We start from the raw sequence: 12,779 nt of genomic DNA on the forward strand, positions 1-12,779 counted from the left end.
CATACATGATCGAAACTTCTTATTTGTATACATCAAAACAAATTAATGAATATTTCATGTATTCTTATCATCACATAAGGAATATCAAGAAGAATTATTAGGTGATGAGATAAACATTTCATGAATACAAGGAATTGCATAAAAATCATATCATGAAAGATTAGAACACGTGAATACCAAAAGACATGATTTCTTTTTGAAAAACCTACTCCATAATTAATCAAAAAAAAATCTTAGGAGAACGATTAATGAAAAAATCTTGATTCATAATAAATACTAATTTGTAAATATCACGGAACTAAGATCATGATTTTGGATAAAACTCATTCAAATTCAAATCACCAAAAATCATTTTTATGGTTCACAAAATTCGTAACATAAGTAGATTCATGATTTCATTGATAATATATTTTCCCCTTTTTTAAGTATTTTATTTTAAGTGATTGATTTCATGTTAGCATGCTTGTTCTTTTATGTTAAACATTTATCAACGTATAGGATTGAAAAATGAATTTCATCATAAAACCATCAAGATCAATAGATTCTCAAAAATGAACTATTATGATCAAGAAAATCCGAAAATAAAATTTTACACTTTCATGCATTCGAACAAGGTTTTGCTATAGATTTTCAAGTTCAATCATGAAGATAAAACATGCTCATGATCATAAAAATTTTTGTATCAAAACACATAATTTTCAACATGTTATTAAGGCATGTAATAGTGTAAAATCATCATGGCAATTCAGTGATTTGAACATTGAATCAAGAAAGTCCAAAAAATAATCTTAACAAGTTCATGCATTCGAGCACATTTTTGCCATAGTTTTTCAAATATATTCATGAAAATAACACATGCTTATCATCATGTATAGCTTAAAATCTCATGCATAAAATTGTTAATCAAAATATTTAATATTACATCATTATGCATTTCTTCAAATCAAACATGATTTTTTTTTAATCAAAATGGAAATCAATGTAATACACATTATTACTTCTTAACCATGATTTCATATTTTCAATCAAAATTATTTTATTTGTTTATCATAAAATATGTAATATTATAATTTTCAAAATTATTGGCATGATCATAATTTTTTTTTTAAACATGTAAATTTTAAGAAAATTAATTCTAAACTAAAAAAGAAAATACATCATGAGACCATCAAGTAATTTCAAAATAAATTAGGGGGATTTCGATTACCTCATAATTGAAAGCGGTTAAGGCGTAGTTTGCCACCTCGCTTATCTTGATTTTCTCCTCGTCTTCGGAGGAGCTCGATTCATCCCACTTTGTGTTCTTCTTCTTTGGCCTCTTCCTTCATTCAAGTTTATTGTTTATTTTAGATTTTTGTTTAATAAACTTATTAAGATTTAATGTTCGAAGTTCAAGTTCATCATTATCCTCATCACTTGAGTCATCGCTCAAGTGGTATTCATTTGTCTGGAGTTCCAAATCCTTCCTGTTCTTTGGAAGGTGATTTTGTTCATCATGTTCATCAAGTACATTGTGCACCATTTCATATGTCATCAATGAACCAATTAGTTCTTCAAGTGGTAAGTTGTTTAGGTTTTTAGCTTCTTGTATTGCAGTTACTTTTGAATCTCACTTCTTAGAAAGAGATCGCAAAATCATATTTTCGAGTTCAAAACCCGAAAAATATTTTCTAGGAGCTCTTAAACTATTGACGACATCCGTGAAACAGGTGTACATGTCGCCTATAGTCTCGCTTGGTTGCATTCGAAAAAGCTCAAAGAATTTGGTACTCATGCATGGGCTTGTATGCGGACGATAGAATGTTCATGGCCATCCCAAGGCAACCGAAACTCGGCGCCATGGAGCATTGAAACTTTCTCTTCGGCATGTGAAGGATACATTCGTAGGAGACTGAAGTGTGCAATGAGTTCAGCATGTTGCTAGGCCTTGAGTGGTGCAGCAGGGGCTGTATTGACGTGGAGTCGCAATCTAGCAAGTGCGTTTCCAGGAGGCAGATTAATGCACAATTTGTTTAGCAGATCGGAGTAGTCCAAGGGGATGGTGGTCTCCGAAACGAAGAGAGATGTTGCTCCAATGGGATAGTTATCTTGGAGGGATAAGTCCCGGCTCTCCAGAGGGAGAATCATGTGGGACAAACCTCACATGTTGAGGAGGAGTACCTCAACAAACAATAACTCCACGAAGCTCGATGGACTGAGCAAGCGGCGAGGAGTCATCACACGATCTCGCTTGAGAGAATGCATTGGTGGATACATTGCGAGATCAAGTGGGGGAGCGACCCAAAGCAACTTAAATGAAGGCACACTTGGAGTCGATGTGGAGATCGGACTCAAGGGAGGGCTGACCCGTGGAATGGTGGGCGCAAGGGCCACCATCGACTCAATGCAAAAACGAGGAGCGGAGCAACTTGGGTGTAACTTGGCGAAGTACCCAAGCCGCATGAAGAGAGCCAGCATAGAAGTTGGAACATTGAGCGGAGGCACAGTGCTTTCCTTAGACAGAGGTCAAGGACATGAACTCTTGCAGAGGCAAGAGTAGAATCATATTGTTCTATGGGTCCTTCATTCTGACGGAGCGAACTCATCTTGCATGGTGCCAAAGACGAAGGGAGCTTTTGGGCACATGCACCGTATCTCGGAGGAGCATTTGATGGAGGAACTAAGACGACTCAATTTGCAAAGGCAAAGTTGGGTTCTGAAGGCCTTAGCACGGGGCAAGAGGACGCAGAGGCGGGTACTCTTGAAGAATATGCCACAGTGTTGCCATTCAAGTTGCCATGAAGGAAGCGGTGTAGAGCGGAGATTGTGCTGGTAGGGGTAGAGGCCCAGGATCCAGACAATGGTGCACAAATTACAGTGAAGTCGGTGGACTTCGGGAGCTACTAGGCGATGGACTGTCCTAGAGCGGTGCTTCATCTAGGTGTGACTCAAGAGTGGGTGGATGAAGGTCGATTGCCGAATGAGTGAACAAAATCGAAGGTGGAAGAGACCCTGCGATGTATTGGCAGAGGCCACACATGAAGGGTTAACAATTCGAGTTTATTCCAAAAGGATCAGAATGCAACGGAGATATCACCAGGAGGCGACATGGTGCAGCGGATTGTAATATCCCTCACTTTTGAAAATTATTAATAAGAAATTATATGTAAATTTGAGGACCTATATGTAAATATAAAAATTTCAAGGACTAAACTGCTAAGTTGCAAAATGAAAAGAAAATAAAGAAAACCAAAAATTTCGGTTTTATCCCACCGCCTCCCACGCACTCTCTGTTTCTTCGAGAAACAGAGAGGAGCGGTGGGGCGTGAGGAGAGAAGAAAGAAGAAGAAGAGGGAAAAGAAGAGAGGAGGAAGAGGGAGAAGAGAAGAAAAGAAGAAGAAGAAGAAGAAGAGAGGGAGAGGCAGCAGCAGCAGCTAGGGCTGCTGCACCTCTGTTTCCAGCAGGTGGAAACAGAGGAGAGTATGTGTGGGGCGTTGGGGAGGAGAAGAGAAGAAGAAGAAGGAGAAGAAGAAGAAGAAGAAGAAGAAGAGAGGAGGATAGCTGCAGCAGGGCTGCAGCGAGGAGGTGTGTGGCGTTGGGGAGGAAAAGGGAAGAGGAGAAGAAGAGAAGGAGAAGAAGAGGGAAAAGAGAGGGAAGAGGGAGAGGAGCGAGAGGTGGCAGCAGCTAGGGCTGCAGCACCTCTGTTTCCAGCAGGTGGAAACAGAGGTGAGGTGTGGGGCGTTCGAAGAGGAGAGGAAGGAGAAGAGGAAGAGAAGAAGAAGAGGAAGCAGGAGAAGAGGTTGTGATACCTCTGTTTCCTGCAGAGGAAACAGAGGAGAGGGTGTGTGTGACGCCGGGGAGGAGGAGGGAAGAAGAAGAGGAGAAGAAGAGAAGGGGAAGGAGGAGCTGCGGCTGCGGCAGTGGAAGCTGCAGCTGGAAGAGAAGGAGAGGAAGAGATGGTGAGGAAGAAGAGAAGAAGTAGAAGCGGGTGAAGAGGCGGCACCTCTGTTTCCTGCAGGAGGAAACAGAGGAAAGGAGGTGCTGTTCGTCGGGGAGAAGAAGGGGAGGAAGGAGAAGAAGAGAAGAAGAAGAAAGGAAGGAGGAGGAAGAGGAGAAGGGAAAGAAGTAGCTGCGGTTGCGGCTGTGGCAGCTGCAGCTGTGGCAGGGAAAGAGGAAGAGGAAGGAAGAAGGGAAGGGGAGGAAGAAGAGAAGGGGAAGAGAAGGGGCTGCGGCTGCTGCGATGGCAGCTGCAGTTGGAAGAGAAGAAGGAGAGGAAGATGAGCAGGGGAGGAAGAAGAGGCTGCGGCCGTGGCTGAGGCTGCGACTGCAGCAGTGCAGCTGGGAAAGAAGAGAAGGAAAGGAAGAAGAAGAGAAAGGGGAGGAGAGGAAGAAGAGAGGAAGAGGAGAAGGGGTGGCAGCTGCGGCAGTGGCAGCTGCAGTTGGAAGAGAAGAAAGGAGAGGAAATAGAGTAGCGGAGGAAGAAGAGGCTGCGGTTGTGGTGGCTGCGACCATGGTTGCGACTGCGACTACGACTGCGGCAGTTGCAGCTGGGAAAGAAAAGAAAGGAAAGAGAGAAAAAGGGGCTGCGGACGGGATTGCGACCGCAGCGGCAGCGACTGTGTATGCAGCAGCTGTGTCTGCGAAAGAAGAGGAGGAAGGAAGGTAGTGCGGTGGAAGGGGCTGCGATTGTACCAGCGGTAGCGGCGGCGGCTGTGGTAGCTGCGTTTGGGAAAAAAAAGAAGGAATGAGAGTAAGAAAGAGTAGGTGACTGTGCCTCGATATTCGAGACGTGGTGTAGTTGCGAAGAAAGGAAGAAAACGGGAGCACAAAACGAAACAGAGAGAGGACACGGAGGAAAAGTAGAAGGATTTGGGCTAGCACCTTCTTAGAATCTTCGGATCGAAATCTTTGAAAGGCAAGTTCCCTGATCGTTTCTCCTATAATTGCTCTGATATTTCTTATTGCAAGTGTTCTGATCTTTCCTATTGCAAGCTTTCTAATCTTTCCTATTGCAAGTGTCCTGATCTTTCCTTACCGCAATTTTACCGTTACATTTGTTTTGAATATGAGGAACTTTGAATTGTTCTAGCCTTTCATTTGATATATCTCCTGTTTAGACGTAACGATTCGAATCTATGCAACTTCTGATATTCTGACCCTTCTACTTTGTTATGGCTATAACTTCATGTATTGACCTCTGATTTGGACAAAACTTATTTGATCAGAATATAGACTCATAAACCTTTGTTTTGATAGCCTATTTTAAGAATTCGGAGTAAGTTTGTCTGCCCAAACTTCTATTTCAAATGAGCCTACAGATTCTGCAAAACATGGATCGTAATTTCTGACCTTTTGATACTGAACTGCTTATAAGTCCCTGTTGCAAACATTGATTTACTCAAAGCTTATTTCATTGGAAACCAGACCCATAGATCTTTCTTTTGATATATGGATTGAAAGATTTGGAATCCAAACACCTGCCCAGTTATCTGTTGAATCTGACATTATGAATTCTGCCAAACAGAGATTTTGTTCTACGACCCTTGTTTACCAAATTATTTGTAACTCTCTCTATTGGACAGTTCAATTCATATGAAGCCTGTCTTATCTGAAAGTATAATCCAATGATATATTTCTGAGTCAATTGGAGCACGATTGATAGTTTGAATCATTTGTTCAATGTGCCTCTTGTATTCTGCCAGAAATCGAGCTTTGTTCGATTTCTAATATTCTAGTTTCATTCCTTTGGAAATTGATATCCTTTAGCTTTCTTATTCAATTGAGCTTTATAATACTGCTCTGAATTCTTGTATGCTCTTGTCCTTAAAGTTATTTGCATTCTTGAAAACTATTGTGTAACGTTTAAGCTATATCGTATTGACTTCTATAGGCACATGTATAACCCATGATTCCGCATTTGCTTTCGATGTGTGCCTATTCTAGTTTCATTCCTTTGGATATTGAATTCTTCTAACCTTCTTATTTGAATTGAGCTAAATATGATTGCTTGGAATCCCTGTACACTCTTGTTTTCATTTCATTCCAAATCTGAATACATTTGTGAGAGATTTGTTCTTTGTTTCGTATTGTCTCGAAAAGGCACATGCACGTTTCGTTGTTCCGCGTGTGCTTCCGATATATGCTACTTATTGTTGAAACTGCCCTTTTGTACTCTGGTGTGTGGGATTGTCTGGACCTTTGCCAGAAATGGTAAAGGGTATGCGCTATTTGCCCGCTAAGTGGGGTCCCGTTATGTGGGATATTCTGGACCTTTGCCAGAAATGGTAAAGGGTATGCGCTTGTTGCCCGCTATGTGGGTATGTGATTAGAGCCTGCGATGCTCTGCCGGCCCCCTTTGACTTCACCTAGACGTGGGTGGATGGAGCTCCCAGACGTGGGAGACTTTTGTCAGGTGGTCATTCAGAAATGGATGAATCACATTCTGACTGAGATCCCACTATACCTTCTGTATGTTTGATATGATATCCAGAGCTTTGGTTATGTGTTTTTGTACATGCTTTGGATAAGATTGATATGTTTGCAACGTCAAAGACGACATTTGAGCTTATGTACGGCATTTGTTATTGATATGCTCTGAAATGTTTCATCCACTGTTGATATGTTTCGAAATGTTCCATATGTCGTTGATATGCTCCGGAACACTTCATACGCCATTGATATGCTCCAATTACTCTGTGCTCCATTTGCTATGAACTGATATGTTCTGAAATGTCCTATCTGCCATTGATATGCTCAAATTACTCTGTGCTCCATTTGCTATGAACTGATATGTTCTGAAATGTCCTATCTGCCATTGATATGCTCCAATTACTCTATGCTCCATTTGCTATGAACTGATATGTTCTGAAATGTCCTATCTGTCATTAATATGCTCCAATTACTCTATGCTCCATTTGTTATGAATCAAATATGTTTTGAATGACCTGATACATATGATTTTGTATCTAATGAGATGGTATCCTTGAAAATTCTTGTATTCTGCCTTACATTATGATACCTTACTCGTTTGAAACCGTTCCTTTTGTTCTGGATATGTTTTGTCACTTGCTGAGCCGTTTTTGGCTCACTCCGTTGTTACATAAATCTTTCAGGTCAGCGTGTCACTCTTCGAGATGTTTGATTTGGGCTGAGGCAATGGATAGCTATTCAAAATTATGGGCAAGTCTTGTTGGTTGTTATGTTATTGTTGTATAAGCATATTTTGTATGTAATGAAATGTTGTTGATGAATCGAAATGGATATACTGTGTAAAAGTGTTAGAAGATCTCTCTTATTTGGAATTTCGAAATGTTAAGCCTAATTTATGATGATATGACCTTGTGGTGAATAGTTGGAGTTCTGATTGTATAATTTATTTAGCTTGTGGATTTATAAGTGTTGTTCATGTTTGTCAAGTTGGCTTGGGTTGCGATAAATGTGAATTATCGAGTGATGTGATATATGATTATAAACTGCACAGGTTTTATATATGTGAATTTGATAGAATGTTTTTCAGTGTCCTCAAACGTTAGTTTGGATCCTGGATTGGTTTGCGATGAAAATTTTTAAAATCATGGATATTTTGAGGGGCGTGACACGGATCGTGGTGGAACAGTTCATGGCAATGCGATACACACGACAGTGAGTCCCGGGAGGGACTAGATCATATGGAGCTATGATCGGGAGCTACTGGAAGCTCCACTTCGGTGAACAACACGACGGCAAGAAGGGCTATGGATTCAAGGAGTGAAGGCCATGGTACCGCAGAGGCGGGTCTTCCATGCGTGCATCGAATTTTGCATCGGATGAAAACCTTGGTCATCAGCATATGAGGGCTATGTTCCACCAAGGGAAAAGTTTGAATGCAAGTACTAGTGAGTTCCATGGGAGGGACTTGATCATGTAGAGGTATGATCGAAGCAGCTGGAGAGTTGGACTGCTCTAGAGCTCATATTCACTTAAGGGAGCCCGGCAAGTCAGAGGACAAGGCCGAGTAAGCGAATGTTGCTACCAAGGAAGCTAAGGAGAATAGAATCGGTGCAAACCCTACAACGTGATGGCAGAGGCCATGCATGGGAGTTGCAGTCTGTCTTTCCATCGACCAAACATACTGCTTGGAGAACACAGAAGTGTTGAATCAAGGGGTCGAAAGGGGCGAGGAAGCAACGACGAGTCCAGAGGGACTTTGCTACCCAAAATCAAGCATCAGTTAGAATGGAGGTGGACTTAGAGGAGTGCCACAGAGACATATCTACTGATCGTGAAGGAAAGAGATGTAGATGCGAGGTGACGGATAGTAGGGCCATGGGCATGGCAGCGCCATGGTACTACAGAGGCGGGACTTCCGTGAAAGTCATTGATCCCTTGCTCTCATGGAGGGAGAGCGCTTGGTTGTGAAAGGGGCCGAGGAGGTGGAGAATGTAGAGGCAATCTCCAAGTACCGAGACAAGGCTGAAGGGCAGAGGCCGAAGAACTTCGTAAGACCGGTGTCAATGTGCTTCTCATCAAGATAGCCGAAAGTGAAGGATTTCGGGTCATGCAAGCGTGCATAACCAAGGAACGAAGCAAACAGTACGCGGTGCTGTACCTTTGCTACTCAGTGGAGTAGGCGGCAAGGTTGATGGAGAAGACGGTACAATCCCAGAGGTGACCAAACCTATGAGAGAATTACTCCAAGTTGGGGTGAAAACTTCCTGCATTCCAGAAGTTCAATGGCATTGAGAAGGTGAATCACAGTAACTAACTCAACGCAAGGAGTGCAAACACTTCAAGTGCTTCAGAAGCAGGCGAAGGTCAGTAACCAGCTCGATGCATGAAGTACAACCTCGGGGAGGCGGGCGAAGTCAAGTAACCTTTGCCTTCTCAACTCTTAAGAGAATGGGCGAAACCGAGTACCCCAATTCTCTTATCTATCCAGTAGAGGAGCTCTGCACAAGTTCAAAGACACTTCGAAGATAATGGAAGACAATAGTTGTCAAATCCTCACCAACGGTGATCAGTGCTACTGAGAGTAGATTGTCCGCTTCATTTCCCAACGAAATGCCAATCGAAAGCGGAAGTGATGCGAACCTACTTGGATGTGACAACTAAGTGAAAGAAGAGTCAATGAGCAAATTTTGTGGAGAAAGGACCCAAAATTTCAGAAGTTTGCGAGACGATGCTCGTTAAAGCTCCAGCAAGCATCCACCCAGTTCAAGCAGCATGAGAAATTTGAGAGACTGGCATAGTAAGGATGGTCTTTTCCTTCATCTGGGGGATCCGCAGGAATCAAGAATGATCAACACAACTCAGCCAACCCCACACCAGAGTCAGAGTCATTGGTGAGTTGAAGCAGTATGGCGGATCAAAGGTTCGACTACTCAAAAACAGCAACGGAGAGCAGCTGGGAGCCAAGAGGCACATTGTAGCTGGAGCAGAGGATTGAAGACTCAGCAAAGGCGAGGAGTTGCAGTGGCGACAAAGGCTTCAACGAGGATGTCGAAGGAATAAGTGGGGGAGAATGTCACAGACAAACTTCTAAATAAGATGTTTGATGTAATGCTTATGTATGTCCATGTCTTTTGGCATGTTCATGCCTTGTACAGCATGTAGAGGGGCGGTCGAAGGCTTAATAGTCCCATTTTCGTTGGGTTGGTGGCCTCTTTAGGCTTGTAAATAAAGGTTGTGTCATGTGGACACGTGCGAGAGATTTTCGGTCTTTAATGAACCATTTTACCCTTTGTTGTGCCACTGTTCATGGCTTGTAAAGTATGTTTGTAATTTGCATTGTCAATGAAGTGTTTTCGGAGATGTTTTCTTGTGGATCCCGATTGAGGCGTTCTCTCTAGCCCGTTCTCTCTTTTGTTGGTCCTAAGGGACAATGGGAGGCTTCGGGGAGGCTGACCTTTGCTGACGGACACGCAAGGGTGCCGCACGATTTAGGTAAAACCAGCTAAGTCCGTGAAAGATGATATCAGAGCGGGATAAGCACTCATAGAAACACTTCGCATGCAAACGTGGGGGACCTAGCGGGGCTGCGTTGAGGGCAGTCATCACACGCGCGATCGTTTGGGGGAAAACGGGCATAGAGATGTAGGGAAAAGGAGTCGCACAAAGGAGCGGGCATATGACATTGGCATTCAGAGGAATGACCAACCCTTCACGCAAGAGGCACCACGAGAACAGGCAAGCTTAGAAGGATGTGGAGCGCACAAAGGTTGGGATGGTTGAGTTTGAGCTGCGGCTCAACGTTGACAACTATACTTGTTGGTGTTCAAGCCATTCGAGGCGCTTTGTAAAGGATGAGACCATGCAAGGTGAAATGAGTTGCTCAACAACCAAAAGAGTTATGTAAAGCTCATAGAGGTGAGGTGAATTGCTAACTCGAAGAATTTGGTACTCATGCATGGGGCTTGTATGCGGACGATGGACTATTCGTGGCCATCCCAAGGCGACCGAAACTCGGCAATATGGAGCATTGAAACTTTCTCTTCGGCATGTGAAGGATACGTCTGTAGGAGGCTGAAGTGTGCAATGAGTTCAGCATGTTGCCAGGCCTTGAGTGGTGTAGCGGGGGCTGTATTGAAGTGGAGTCGCAATCTAGCAAGTGCGTTTGCAGGAGGCAGATCAATGCACAGTTTGTTCATCAGATAGGAGTAGTCCAAGGGGATGGTGGTCTCCGAAACGAAGAGAGATGTTGCTCCAATGGGATAGTTATCCAGGAGGGATAAGTCCCGGCTCTCCAGAGGGAGAATCATGTGGGACGGACCTCACATGTTGAGGAGGAGTACCTCAACAAACAATAACTCCACAAAGCTCGATGGACTGAGCTAGCGGCGAGGAGTCATCGCATGATCTCGCTTGAGTGAATGCATTAGTGGATGCATTACGAGATCAAGTGGGGGAGTGACCCAAAGCAACTTAAATAAAGGCTCACTTGGAGTCGATTTGGAGATCGGACTCAAGGGAGGGCTGACCCGTGGAATGGTGGGCGCGAGGGCCACCATCGACTCAATGCAAAAATGAGGAGTGGAGCAACTTGGGTGTAACTTGGCGAAGTACCCAAGCCGCATGAAGAGTGCCAGCATATAAGTTGGAACATTGAGCAGAGGCACAGTGCTTTCCTTAGACAGAGGTCAAGGACATGAACTCTAGCAGAAGCAAGAGTAGAATCATGTTGTTCCATGGGTCCTTCATTCTGACAGAGCAGACTCATCATGCATGGTGCCAAAGACGAAGGGAGCTTCTGGGCACATGCACCTTATCTCGGAGGAGCATTTGATGGAGGAACTAAGGCGACTCAATTTACGGAGGCGAAGTTGGGTTCGGAAGGCCTTAGCACAGGGCAAGAGGACGCAGAGGCAGGTACTCTTGAGGAATATGCCATAGTGTTGCCATTCAAGTTGCCATGAAGGAAGCGGTGCGTAGCGGAGATTGTGTTGGTAGGGGCAGAGGCCTAGGATCCAGACAATGGTGCACAAATTACAGTAAAGTCGGTGGACTTCGGGAGCTACTAGGCGACGGACTGTCCTAGAGCGGTGCTTCATCTAGTTGTGACCCAAGAGTGGGTGGATGAAGGTCGATTGCCAAAGGAGCGAACAAAATCGAAGGTGGAAGAGACCCTACGATGTATTGGCAGAGGCCACACTTGGAGGGTTCACAATTCGAGTTTATTCCACAAGGATCAGAATGCAATGGAGATGTCACCAGGAGACGACATGGTGCAGCGGATCGTTGTGGAACAGTTAGTGGCAATGCGATACACACGACAGTGAGTCCCGGGAGGGACTATATCATATGGAAGTATGATCGGGAGTTACTGGAAGCTCCACTTCTGTGAACAACACGACGGCAAGAAGGGCTATAGATTCAAGGAGTGAAGGCCATGGTACCGTAGAGGCGGGTCTTCTGTGCGTGCATCGAATTTTACATCGGATGAAAACCTTGGTCATCAGCATATGGGGGCTGTGTTCCACCAAGGGAAAAGTTCGAATGCAAGTACCAGTGAGTTCCATGGGAGGGATTTGATCATGCAGAGGTATGATCGAAACAGCTGGAGAGTTGGACTACTCCAAAGCTCATATTCGCTTAAGGGAGCCCGGCGAGTGAGAGGACAAGGCCGAGTAAGCGAATGTTGCTACCATGGAAGCTAAGGAGAACAGAATCGGTGCAAACCCTACAACGTGATGGCAGAGGCCATGCATGGGAGTTGCAGTCTGTCTTTCCATCAACCAAACAGACTACTTGGAGAACATAGAGGTGTTTAAGTAGGGGGTCGAAAGGAGCGAGGAAGCTATGACGTGTCCAGAGGGACTTAGCTTCCCAAAATCAAGCATCAGTTAGAATGGGGGTTGACTCAGAGGAGTGCCACGGAGACATATCTACTGATCATGAAGAAAAGGGATGCAGATGCGAGGAGACGGATAGTAGGGCCATGGGCATGGCAGCGCCATGGCACCGTAGAGGCGGAACTTCCGTGAAAGTCATTGATCCCTTGCTCTCATGGAGGGAGAGTGCTTAGTCGTGAAAGGGGCCGAGGAGGTGGAGAATGCAGAGGCAATCTCCAAGTATCGAGATAAGGCTGAAGGGCAGAGGCCGAAGAACTTCGTAAGACCGGTGTCAATGTGCTTCTCATCAAGATAGTAAAAAATGTAGGACTTCGGGTCATGCAAGAGTGCATAACCAAGGAACGAAGCAAGTAGTACATGGTGCTGTACCTTTGCTACTCAGTGGAGTAGGCGACAGGGTTGATGGAGAAGACGGTACAATCCCAGAGGTGACCAAACCTATGAGAGAATTACTCCAAGTTGGGGTGAAAACCT

At 44.2% G+C, this 12,779-nt stretch overlaps 1 long non-coding RNA gene across 1 annotated transcript; it reads left to right on the top strand.

Annotated features, from left to right (window-relative positions):
* Nucleotides 1-3,272: 3,272 nt before the first annotated feature.
* Nucleotides 3,273-7,329, top strand: LOC135673821 (uncharacterized). The gene is made up of 2 exons (XR_010513453.1): nt 3,273-4,894; nt 7,092-7,329. It is a non-coding gene; the product is annotated as an uncharacterized LOC135673821 (long non-coding RNA).
* The last annotated feature ends 5,450 nt before the right edge of the window (nt 7,330-12,779 follow it).

The sequence above is a fragment of the Musa acuminata genome, chromosome BXJ1-5 (assembly GCF_036884655.1).
Source record: "Musa acuminata AAA Group cultivar baxijiao chromosome BXJ1-5, Cavendish_Baxijiao_AAA, whole genome shotgun sequence".
Lineage (NCBI taxonomy): Eukaryota > Viridiplantae > Streptophyta > Magnoliopsida > Zingiberales > Musaceae > Musa > Musa acuminata.